Source organism: Taeniopygia guttata, chromosome 4, assembly GCF_048771995.1.
Source record: "Taeniopygia guttata chromosome 4, bTaeGut7.mat, whole genome shotgun sequence".
Taxonomy (NCBI): Eukaryota; Metazoa; Chordata; class Aves; order Passeriformes; family Estrildidae; genus Taeniopygia; species Taeniopygia guttata.
In genome coordinates this window covers 61,552,027-61,565,117 of record NC_133028.1, presented here as the reverse complement: position 1 = coordinate 61,565,117, position 13,091 = coordinate 61,552,027, and the positions used below count along the sequence as shown (strand labels likewise).

At 36.9% G+C, this 13,091-nt stretch overlaps 1 protein-coding gene across 14 annotated transcripts in view; it reads left to right on the top strand.

Annotated features, from left to right (window-relative positions):
* Positions 1–13,091, top strand: part of GAB1 (GRB2 associated binding protein 1) — a 96,366-nt gene that overhangs the window by 42,509 nt on the left and 40,766 nt on the right. The window contains exon 1 of one of the 14 annotated variants that reach the window (XM_072928734.1): positions 1,396–1,805. The exons of 12 other annotated variants lie outside the window; for them this stretch is intronic. The gene's annotated coding sequence lies outside the window, so the exon portion shown is untranslated. Of the gene's footprint in view, positions 1–1,395; positions 1,806–1,875; positions 3,873–13,091 lie in introns of those variants that run through there. One more of the 14 variants, XM_072928733.1, reaches the window with a different exon arrangement.

The following is a 13,091-nucleotide window of genomic DNA, read 5'->3' as shown; positions in this document are numbered from 1 at the left end:
TTCTGGGAGGAAGAGGCTTCTATCAGAGGCAAAACAACATATTCAAATTTAAATAATCGAATCAGTTGTGTGTCTAACTGGATTCATAATAACAATGTTATATATAGGTTTAAGAGGTGGAAAATTTTGTACAATATACTGTACAAAATTAAATCTTGCTTCTGATTTTATGCCTCTTGCTCTTGTCTCAGAGGTCTTTTCATTTTAAGAGTTAAAAATTGTTGTTTTTAGAAATAGACTACACTTTTTCAATGTTATGATACAGATTTTGAAAAACAAGTGCTATAGCAAATCATTATTACTCATAAGTGGCTCCAGAATGAAAAAGGTTAAGTTAGGAGTTGAGAAAAAGTACCTGCTGAATTAAGTTGTTTTGTCCATTTGAGGTTATCCACTATTAAAAATATTTTGAAACTTCTACATGTGTAGCTTGTAATTCCGTTGGATGACAAGCAAAATGTAAAAAAACATGTTTTTCCCTTTCCATAGTCACATTGTTCCTGAATTGCTGGCAGTGGTAAGAGTTTCCAGTCAGTAAACAAAGTAGATGCTGTTTACGTGTATAAGAAAGACAACAAATCAAGTAACAAGGAGTCCAATTTTAGAGTTTCTTTCCTGCCTGAAAGTTAAAAATTAAACATTTTTATAGCAAATGAAACCAGTTATTAAACTAACAAAAAAAACCAAAAAAAAAGTGCGAGAAAACAGTTGTATAATGCAGAGCTTGCTTTTCATGTCAAAGAGCAAAAAGTAAAAATGTGAAGTACTTTGCAGACCAGATAAAGTAAAGGGTAACACTTGAATATGCTCAAAACCAGAAAAGAAATAATAATAATCTCATGGGGTTTAAATCCTCAGAGCTGTGTTGCTAATTTAATGGTAGATTTTTTTCTTTAAAGTATTTTTAATGTTTTTCTCTGTTCTGTGATGTGATCTGATACAAATGAAGAAATTAACAATCTCACTGTACTGAGCAAACAGCAGGCTAATTGTTCACTTTTTATTGAGTGCACAGAGGAGGAGGGGAATAGTTTGTGGTGAGATCAGAAATTTCTGTTTTCCATGAATCTCCTAGTTACTCATCAGAAGGATGCTATTATTAAAAAGAACAAGAACAACAACCTTCACAAGGATAAATGCTTAAAAGCAGAAATCCTTCTTAGCAGTAAAAGGTAGAGATGAATGGTGATATTTAAAATGTCTTGAGTTTGTGGGCATTTCCTAGATTACAAGAATGGTCTTACAGGACCTTTTGCCTTATCTTGTTCTTTATCCAGAGAAATGCCTGGCAAAAGAATGCATTTTTAGTGAATTTAACATTGAAATAATGCCACTTTAAATTATTTATCCTTAGATTATACCAAAGATGTTTGTATTTATCATCTGTCTCAATGCACAAAGCATGACTTCTCTTATGCTTAGATGAAGCCTTAGATGTGGGATGCTTTTAACTGGTCTAAAAGTGAAACACTGGACAGTTGGTAAACTAAATGCCCTTTGGTAGGTGGTGAGATGCAGGGAGCTGTTCAGCTGGAGCTGTAGCACAGCTGTGGTATCTGACTTTGAAAATGAGGGCTTTGAAACAAGTACCTCCTTTCATAATACAGCTACATAGAGATATTTTTCTCTCTTCCTTTTTGTCATATGATATTTACAGCAAAAGAGTATTAGTCAAAATGACAAGAGCTGTTGAAGAAAGATTTCTCCCAGCAATTGCTGAAGGAAACGCTGCGTTTTTAGAGAAAATGACATAAAGCTTCCTATCTTTTCAATTACTTAAACTTAGCATCCAAACTGAATTGAAGGTGAGTCTGGGAAGAAGCATAGTTATATCTGTCACCTTCCAGTTCTTTTGGTTTTGCATTTCCTCTCTCAAACATGCTAACTCCTTATTTTTTAATTTTCATTTTATTTTTAATGGAGGTTTCATGAACCCTGGGGGCTGGCCATAAATTTTAGGCCATTGTGTGAATGCTGACTACTTAAAAATGTCATGGAGTCACCCTTGCTTCCTCTCAGGGTTAATCAGTTGGAAGCATCTTCTTTTTATCCCATGTGTAAGCAAAGACTTCTCTGGACTGACAATTTGATCTATATAATGGAAAATCTAGGCAGGATATCCTTTCTCTGTTATTCCTTGGTGTGATGGCATCAGGTTGTGTCTTAAAATGGGGGAAGGGGAGGATTCTATTAGCAGAGTGGTATCAAGGGACTCTTAAACTGCAGGCTGGCTGAGGACGTCGTATTTACTTTTTCCTCGTTGAAATATTTGTGCTTCAAGCTACTCCTCTAACATGCCAGTGGTGGCTTGTGCTGCTGTGCCCAGAAGCTTGCTTGTGTGCTATTTGAATGTTTTGTCTTTGGAAGTTGTTGTTGGATACTGAGGTCTGTGAGGGACTTCTCTGTAGTTATTTTGAGCTCTAGCAGACCTTAATGAAATACTGCATTGACAAGGTACATGCAGTCTTATCCTGCAGAAATGCAGTGCCTGAGCTTACCCTGCCAAGAAAAGAATGTTTCTGTTGTAATTCCATCATTAAAATGCCTCTGAAATGGAGCGGTGCCTAATGTGCAATAGAGGTGCAGTGAGTGCTTGATGAAGTGTGTGCATGGTGTAGCAAACATACTCAGAACTATGTTGGAACATTAATAATGTTGGAAAATTATCATGGCCTTGCATGTCAGCATGCTTGTAACTGTTCCATGTAATACTCATAGCTTGAGATTTTCCTTGGCATTTGCAAAGCAGAGGACATTACCAACCTCTCTGATTGTGGGAGAACCTTGGGTTTGGTTGTCCTGTGCTCAGGACCTGGAGTCTTGTAAAAATGACACTGACTCTTTATCCCACGCCTGCCCTACAGAAAACACAGTGTAGCTCTGGAACAAGAGGTGAGTCCCTCTCTGAGTTGGTGCTTCTGTTCTTCTGACTGTGTCCTCTGTGTGTTGTGGTGTAATAGCAGAGGAGGAACCTGGGACGTGATTGTGGCTTTGCAAAATAATAATCAGCAGGTACTTGGGGTGCAAAGCAAAAAACATTAAAACTAATAAAAAGAGATGCTGTAATTGCCTGTTTGGACTTTGGAATCTGTAACTGTCCAGTGTTTGTGCCAAGCTATTGGTACAATTAAAAGTACATTAATCTTTTACTGTTAATGAGATATATATGGGATCATTGTTTGGGCTTTTATGTGAGGAGTAAAGATCTTTCCTTCTACACTGCAAAGTGTATCTCAGCTACTTAGAGTTAACAAACTGATCTGTGGCTTTCCATCACCATGGCTTAACTGCAGTGTTTAAATGGACACTTGCATTTCTTATAAGAATGTCTTCTAATTTTATGGGACATATACCTATTTCTTACCTAAAACTCAGATAAATAAAAGTTTTTTAAAGAAAGACAAAATGTTCTAAGAAACTTCTACTGCTCTTGCTTACACTGCTGGTAATTTTGTTGTATATAACAGCCTAATAAACACAAAATCTCAACATATGCAAGCATTTGTACCTCTATGCTCTTAGTAGTGCCTAGGTTAAAGTTTCAGTTTTTAGCCCCATTCAACCTAGGATTTTGAGCTAACGTTTTAAGTCTATGTAGATAACGTGTTTTAAATAGCTGTTGAAAAACCAAAGCAAGGGAAGTTTTTCAAATCTTAAGCCCACCCCTCACGTATTAAATAATTTGAAATCTTACAATTGCTGTTATTTTCAGTCCATTGTGTCTGCTTCCTGTTGGTCAAAGGTTGTGAGGATAGGGTGGTGTAGAGTGAGGTGGGAAGCCGGCAGGAAAAAGAAAGCTTTACTTATTTTGGGGTAGACAAAACTACAGAAATGTCCACTACAATGCTTAAATTTTCTGAAGACTTGAAGAGGTAAACTAGTCAAAAACTGTGTTCTTGATGTTGTTTACTTTTTGCTTTGTAACTTAGGTATGGGGAGAATGAATAGGTGTGAGTAACCAGGGGCTTCCTTAAAGAATGTTATCTTGAAATTTTTGCTTAAATTTTTTTTGTTCAGAAAGAGCTTTTGTTTTGATTTACAAGTTAACTCAGTGAATGCTGTTGCTGAAGCAAGAGCCTAAACCTCTCCACCTGTTTGTTTACTTGTATCTACTAGCTCTAAAAAAGAAAAACAAGAGAGAGGCTTTGTGCCACGGAGAACAAACAGAAGCTCTGATGTATTGCTTCAGTACATTGTGGGTTGTGTGTTAGGTGTGTTAATACAGCCCTCTAAAAATACAGTTTATTTTAATATTTGTGCTGTTACTGAAGAGCTGTCTGTGAGTCCTTGTCTGTTCACACATCTGTGAATTGGTTGTGGTGGTTACGTTCTACAAAGTTGTTTATCCTAATAATGTATGGCATGAGGGTACTGTTACAGTCCAGGAAGGAGCAGAAAACATTTTATGTGAGCTGATGAGAACTAGAGGAGTGTTTTATGAGATAATCCAAGTAATTATATTGAAGCATCTTAATATTCAAGTGATCTGGTATGTAGTTGAATTTGCTATTGGTATGTGAGGTTCCTGATTCCTGAATTTCTGAACCGTTTTGTTACTGCCAGTAAGTTATTTGAATCTAAAAGCATTTTTTGCATTGTTGGAAAAACAATATTTTTGCTACAATAGGAACTCAGGGTTAAGGAGCATAGTGAAAGGAATCTATAGATCATAATGTCTTGGAAAGAATTTGGACTTTATGCTTGTTTATTTTGAAATTAATTTTTCTCTGGAGTTCTTCAGGTCAGTGCTCCTCAGAAAAAAATTGCCAGAGCCTAATTGGTAAATAGTTTCATCCATGTAAAGTGAGAATGTATTTATCAGACAGAATACTGATTTTTATTTTATCTTAGCTTTTACTTTTCTTAGCAACTCTCTCTGTCATCTCTGCATATGCACATTTCAGATCTGGTGATTTGTAATGGGAAAGTTTATAGTTTTAGTGTTAAAATGTAAATCACCATTTCTAATTCTTCCCCTTTCTTATATACAGGGGGAAAATTACATGTTCCTTATATACAAACAGGGAATTCCTTGCAATGCCTCACAGTATATAAAAACTACTGTGGCAAAGCTGTGAAGCTTTGGCAGAACAATAGGTTTCCTTTAGCTTTCCCTTCACTGTGCCTGAGGAAAGGGGCTTGAGTAAGTGTCAGTCCTTTCATTGCTGGAGCAGTGGCTGACTCATTTGCAAGAGATGCCTTGGTCTGCATATACTTGATTTGCAAAGATGTCAGTGACTGTACATCCGTGCTCTTATGAGGAATGGATAAGGATTGAGTGTCAACATGTCCTAAATTTAATTTGTAGGGACTATTTAAGCCATAGTCTGAAGTTCCATTGGAGACTGTGTGTTAATGGATGGTTAGGAGCTTCTTTAATGCAACTGGTAGGTTAAACCAGGTTAGTTACTTGGGAGACAAATTGTAGAAATTATGGGATATCTCTGTAGCATCATCCTTAATTCATTGCTAAATCCCTCTTAATTCATCATTCCCTATTGAAGCTGGAGAAACAGGTGCTTCTGTGGGCAAATCCCCTTTATTTTGTAGGGTGTACAATACACAGGATTTAAGCCTATAACTATTTTGTTAAAGAGATGATGTACAGAATGCTTGGCCTCCTGTCATCTGTAGAAAACTTGTATTGTTTGCAAACGAGCACACTTGAGTGATCCAAACATGAAGCAGTGACACAAGCATGTATTGCATGGTCATTGCAACTGCAGTGTCCCAGGATCTGCAGTTAGGAATGGCATGTTTTTACATGCCATTTAAACCCCTTTTAGGAATGGCACGTTTTTACGAAATTCTAGTGTCTCATCTTTCTTTTCCTTGTATATAAGTCTTTCACCGATTATGAACATAGATATCTACATAGGAGAGTAAGAAGGGAAAAAGATAAAACTCAGTTTGTACAAAATATTACAGGAAGCATTGGGTTTGTGATCTGGAGAAATGGGAACTTTTCCCCAACATATTACAAACACTGCTTCAATACTCCTGTCCTCCTAGGAAATGAGGAATGAATGGATAAAAACATATGGTGAAATAGTTAATCCCCAGCTGTTAGAAGGCAAGCAGCTTCTTGATATCAATAGAGTGTAGGCTTGACTTCTCAGCTTTGAATTTTTCACATATTTATAAATACTATTTTTTGGGGGGTGTTCCGTAATGCAACCCATACCCATGAGCTCAGTTGGAATCCAAGTCAAACAGCATGGCTGCTGCCTTCTCTGCCTTGTCTTGTTTAGGGAGTCATGTGAGCATTGTGGTAATCCTTGTGATAAGCAATGTACAGAGACTTCTAAAAACAGGGCAGAGCTTACCCCAAATTATTTGCTTTCTTAAATTAAGAGTTGTGGGGAGAAGTGAATTCTAATTAAAAGCTGATGAAAAGACTGAAGCAACTTGAATAAAAAAAACTCAGCAAACAAACCTTTGTCTGTTGAGTACACAAAAACATCATTTCTTAAATAAAACTATGTGATGCAAAGCCAGATTGTAATCTGGTTGGGTGATCACAAGCACTGTCAAAGAGGCTGATCTTTAGGAGGAAACCGGAGGAAGGAGATGTCTTGCCCTTGCTTATTTGTTTAGGAAGCCTTCAAAAGAAAGATGAGACATGCTGGAGAGAAGGAAAAATGATCCAAATCTGGTATCAGTGGTAAAGCAAAAAGCAATCAGGGGAGACTTGCAAGAGAGAGAGAGTCAAGTAAGAACACAAATCTCTCTAAATAGAAAAAGCCTCAAAATGGGAAAAGAGACCCTAAAGTACAATAAAGCAAGTCAATAAATGGAGAACTTTAAACTAGAAGATGATGTAATCAGAATGAGAGAAGGGAGATTCTCCTGGCAGCATTATTTCAAATAGGATGGATGTGGGAAAGACTAGAGAGGGGGATGATTGGACCGTGCTCATGATCAGAAAGGAAATAATCAAATTTTAGAAATATTCTGGGAAACAGGGCAGCAAACCAAAGACCATGTAGATGTGTGAATAAGGGGCCTGCAGTAGCTGTATTTCTCCTTGTGCCAAGGCAGACCTCATGCTTTGAGTGTTGTGTCTTCCTTGCTGACAAAGGAGAGAGATGGAGTGGTGAGAGGAGATGGCAAAGTTCATACCACTGGTGGGGAATGTGTTCCCAGCAAATTCCTAGGAATTATGTCTTGGCTACAGAGGATGGATGGTGGAGGAGAAGTGAAAAGGTGGGTTTGCAAGTGATCAGAACCACTGGAACTTTTATAGGCATTTCAATTGGATTAGAGAATGTAGGAATTCTGTAGAATTCCTACATAGAGAGACACCATCTGGTTACTGGTCCTGGCTTGGAGACAGTGACATGGGGGTGCAGGTTCTGGCGCTGCTGCAGGGCTCCTACTTTATTACTCTGTATAGCTATGAATAAGTACTCCTTTGGTGAAGAGATGAGAATTTCCTTTTGTAATAATTCCCAGGTGTGCAGGAGTAAGTTTGTGCTTGCCATTAGAAAATTTCTGCCATGGTGCAGAAAAGTATTTACTGAAACCACTTGTAATAAAGATCAGTTTAATGTGAATTAGATGATACAGGCCTGGCTGTACTATTGTACATTTGGAATACAGATAAGGATGTAGAAAAAAAAAATGTAAAAGGCAAGAAAATATTAAGAATTCCCATGCAAAATTGAGAGAAAAATGAAGATATTCAGTTAGCTTCAGATTCACAAAATAAAGCAGCAGTTTGTGCTACACTGTCTGCATTTTATTTTGTGCCTTTTTTGCCTCTTTAATTAACACTGGGAGACTAATTCACATGTTGAAACATCAGTTATGATACTGAGCTCACAGTATATGTGTGTGGAGGTATTGTTCTGCTGTATTTTCAGTTTTTTGTTTATTTAACAAGCTAAAGTTAGAATCGACAGCACAAGACTAGAAAATAGTGACAATAGTTTGAAAACAGGAAATTTTGGCCTTATGTGTATTCAGAACAGATGATCAGGATGATGGCCAGGAGAGTGGAAACTTCCTCTGAGACTGTTTTTTCCTTATTTTGCTCAGTGAGAAAAGATGGTGCTTCCTGGAAAACAAGTCTTAAGTATTTAAAGAAAGTCAAAACATATTCAGTATTTTCCTCATACCACATTTGTTTGTTTCCCAGCAATCTGTTTACACTTCTTAGTATCTAGTACTACTAAGAGTAGAATATTTGGACCATTGTCAAATCATGGAATTGTAAATTCTGCTGTATAGAATTAAAACACTAAATGTGCTTTGGTTGTTTGTTTTGTTTTGTTTTTTGTTTTGTTTTATTTTGGTTTTTTTTTGTTCTTGGTTTAATTGATCTGTCTAAGGTTTCAAAAAGTAAAGGGCATAATTTTTAGGGAAGAGGATAAGAGGATGTTTATTGCCAGTTAGTGTTATGACAAGGGTTTCAGAAATAACTAGTAATTACATATTCTTCAGTTCCTGGTATGGCCTTTAAAAAAGAAACCCATGAAACCAACCAACCTAAAAGGTTTTAAAAGATTTACAGAAAATGCTGTCCTTAAAACACCCCAGAATAAGAAATCTATATAGAAATACATATGGAAATCTGCAAGTGTTAATTTTTTAGGGAAAACATTTGACATTCTGCAATTTCACCATGTTGGTGTTAGTCCTGCAAGTTGGAAGAGCAGCAAGTAGAAAAAGTAAAGTCCTGTACTTGAAGTATTGTTACCTAACGTGACCTCTTTCTGCTACTTCCTAGCAGTCCTTCCAAGTATGTGCCCTGTGGGATGCAGCTCATCGGTTATAGTTGTTGCTGGTCTAGGCTGACCACAAGCAGGATTTAAAAAGAAGCACAGTGTGAAGGAGAACTTTTATTTTTGTTTCATTTGAGCTTCTACTGGGATGCAGAGCACAGGTCTAATGCACAAGTCAGTGAAGCTGTGCCAGAGGTGTGTTTGTCTTCTGTGATGGCTGGAATACCTGACACTGGAAATGTGGAGGCAAAAAGGAGCAGAAATACTCAGCTGCTGTTTGGGATCCTTTTTCTGGTTGTTTGTCAAAGACATGTACCAATTTCACTGTTATTTAACCTTTGCACTGAGAAGTAAGTAGGAGAGAGGAATAGATTAAATAGATGGGAGCAAAAAAAGCATAAAGAAAATTAGATCTTGATCCCAGCAGACAATTGAAAAATGCTCAATAGTAGCTACAGGAATTAAATGTCTACAAGAGCATAAAAAGTCACTTCAGGCTGTGTCTTTTGCTATTCCTTCTCTCTGGTTCATGTTCTGCTTTCTGTCTTCTGTTTACTACATAAGTTCTTTTGGAGTAAGGAAATATCTTGTTGTGCATTTATGAAACACACAGGTATTTTTTTGAGCCTTCCTTGAGCCCCTGGGCAAGTAATTTCTTTCTGCCAGGTCTTTGTTGATGTCTCTGAGAAAGAAGTATGCCAAATAGTGCCCTTTTAAAGTATTTTGTGAGGACAGAGATGAAAATCTAAGCACACACATCCACACACTTGAGAGATGAGAAGGAAGGCCTGAGATTTGTAATTTTATTCTTGGATTTACAGATCATACATGGAAAAAGATTTATTAGCAGTGTTACTGTGGTGGGGTGTAAGGAACTCTCTTTGACTTAGCGAGTTCTCAGGTGTTTTGAACGGTTTTTTTGACTGGATGCTACCCAGAAGAAAAATGGTGGCAAATGTGCTAGAAGAGGAAAATCAGCTTTAAGCAGTCTTAGAATGGTGAGTAATAACAGTAGGAAACTACAGAAGGATAATTGATCATTTATCAGTAAGCAGTCACTTGGCCATGTGAGAGTTAATCTGTAAAAAATGGACCACAAAAAGCTGTCTTTCATTTAACATCTCTAAGCTTTTATTTTAACATGTCATGTAATCATTTTGGCCTCTTGAGAATCCACTTTAGGAAGTGGCTCTAAATGGAAGGTTAAATCCTTTGAAAAATATAAATTATCTGCACTTTCCTGCCCCTTCCTCCTTCCTTTCCCTTTCCATTTACATATGCATCCCATATTTCCTACATCTTTGAACTACAGGCAGCAGTTGAATGAAGTACATCTTGAGTGTATATGAGGAGAGAGGTGGGGAAAATAATCCATAAATGTAGAGATTAAGGGATAGCTACAACTTCTTCAACAGGTACGCCTCTTGTAAGTAGAATATATTCTAAATTCTGTGTACTGCATACAGTAGTATGCAGTAGTTAAAAATAAAAGCCAAAAAACCAGCTAAACCCTAACACTGCTGCATGATGCTTTCTGTCAATTTCTTAGCCTCTTCATTCACATTGAAGTCAGCAGTTTGCATATACTTTAATTAAAAAAAAAAAAGCCTTAATCATAGAAGTGTCTTGGTTTTACTTTGTAACCTACACAAAATGCTGTGTAAAAAATACAGAATTTCACTGTTCCTTTGATCGTTTGATGCTCTGTGGATGAGCAGCTTGTCACATTTCAGCCTCTCTCAAAAGCAAGTAAACAAGCTGATCTCTATAGTTATGATGGTCTCATGAAGCAATGGTCTCATGACAGAAGCAGGACAATGTTTGGCAGGTGTGCTGGTGTCCTGTGTTAGGCCAGCTGATGTGTGTGCAGCCCAGAGGAGAAACAAGCTGAGAGGCACACAAGGCCTTTCTTAGACTGAAGGAAAAGCATCAAACCTTGTTAAACTGTGTTTTATGATAATTTAAAAAGCCTACACGGGCTTTTGGTGGACTTGCTAACCATGATTTCTGCCTTACAACACTTATAAAAGGAGCCGTTTTTCTTCTGAATTAGGTATTTGCTCTGCAAGCAGTGTTTAGTGATTAAGTGCTATTATATTTATAAAATATATTATTAAACCATATTTATATTAATAGCATATTTTATATATTTGAGTGAATCTTTCATTTAAAAAAATATTTGCTCAAATATCTTCCCAGAATTAAATAACTACGAAATATTGAAATCATATTTGGCTATTTTTTTTTACTTCTTAAACTAAAAACAGTTGGCTTCTAGCACAGAAAACCAGTGTTTGATAATGTATGACTGATAATAACATCAGTTATGTGACAGATAAATAACTGGTACATTTAATTTTTCTGTGACATAAAGTGGTTGTGAGAGATTATGAGAAATAGTTTGAGTGATTATGAGAAATAGTTTGTAGCATGCATTTCTATATAAGAAAACACAAAATTTTCAAGCAAAAACGCCCAAATAGGTAAAAAAAAAAAAAAGATAAAACTTGCATAAGTACATATTTGCACATGTACACTCTCTCTTTTAGAGATTGCTCTTTGGAAAGCTGTTGCTGAAAAAGCTCTTCCTTCCACATATAACACAAATAGCACCATATTCTGTACTTCAGTGGGGCAGTGCACAGCTTTCTTTGCAGTGACAAATACTGAAATGTTAAAAATAGATCAAGCTTTGAGAATCCCAGATATTTTCAAATAACAAAGGATGATTTATGTGAGCTCATTTTGCACTTTGACAAAGTATAGAGGCGCTTTTGTACTATGATTAGCAAGGGTGCTGATGTCAGTTTGCTTGTCTAGCTTTAAGCTTTATTCTGCTGCTAAATTGTGCTTTGTACTGTACTGCAGAGAACCTTTGTATCTGCCTTATTAGTGTGTAGTTTATGGAATTGCTTTTGTTTTTGAATATAATCTGTGCCAGTTTCAGACTGTGACTCACTATTGGACTGAAATAAATGTTCACATATGCACTATGTGAAAACTCTTCAAAAATAGTAGCAGGTGCTAGCAGGCTAAATTCAGTGTTTTAAATATTTAAGACGTGCTGTTTTGTAGCCTGAAGGGCTGAAAGGAAATTCTTTTAGCTCAATGTTTTTTCTCAGTTTTAGAGTCCTATTGACTCATTAATACTCAACAGAAAATGTCAGGATTGCTAAGAACCCTTTTTCCCCTAACACAGTACTAAAAATAAATTTTTAGTAGAGGCATGCCTGGTTGATACACAGTTGACAGAGTTTTTTTGCATGGCATTTTGTTGGTGCACAAACTGTGAGACAAAATGCATCATACTGCTCAATTGCTCTTGTTCCTCTCCTATCTCTAATCTCTTTCCTCCTGATTTCTGCTTGAAAATTTAATCTGAGTGACTGAAGGCTGAGGTTAAAGATAAAGCAGTTTCTGAAGCAGTTTGTAGCAGTTATCTGTGATCAGCCTTGCCTGGAGAAAGGCTCATCTACTGAATTTTCATGTTATCCCAGCATCTAAGTTGTCACTTGATTTGGAAGCAGGAAACAAAACAAACTCTGCTAATGTTTTTGGGTCGCTGTTAAATGCTGCTTATCCAGCTGTGCTGCTAGGATATACTCACATTTGAAATCTAAATTGAAGGGGTTTATTCTGTTGCATCTTCTACATTTTAACTGTTCACCAGTTAACCTTACTGCTACCATGGAAATAGTTGCTTGAGACTTTGACTTGATTCACAGTTCGCTTACAGTTCGGCATTTAAAAACAGATGCTGTTATTCAGAACTGCAATAAATACAATTGTTTTGTAAAGTATAGACATTATCTTTAAATTAAAAAAAAAAAAAACGTTTCGAGGTTTGCTAGTTGGAGAATGGATCACAAGCCTTAATTAAGCTGTCTGTCCTTTTTCCCTTTCTCCTTTCTGTATTATCTTTTCATAGTAGCTTTCTAAGCTTGGTACCCCAAACAGGCATGCACAGTGGGGGTTTTATGAGTCTGTGGGGCAAAGCCCACAGCACTTGTTCAGAGTGGGGAGATGGCAGTGCAGTTCTTCCTCCTTGTCCCTTATGTCCCCCTTCCACTAGTTTGTTTAAAGGTAGCACCTACAAAAAACCAAATGAATGCACTCTCGTGCCCCACAAAAATGGCTCTGAATCTTTCCCTAATACACAGTGAAAAACGCTTGTTTGCAGAGCTGCTGTCCCAGTGTTTAAAGGACATCACACATCTTGATGCCTTCTGGGACCATCCTTTCTGATTCTGTTCCTTTCCTTGGTTAGCTCACAGCCAGGGCTGGCTGAAAGGAAAATGCCCTCACCCTCATTATGCATTTCTTCTGCTGTTTTCTTTCCTGTTGGTTTTTTTTTTTTAATCTTTC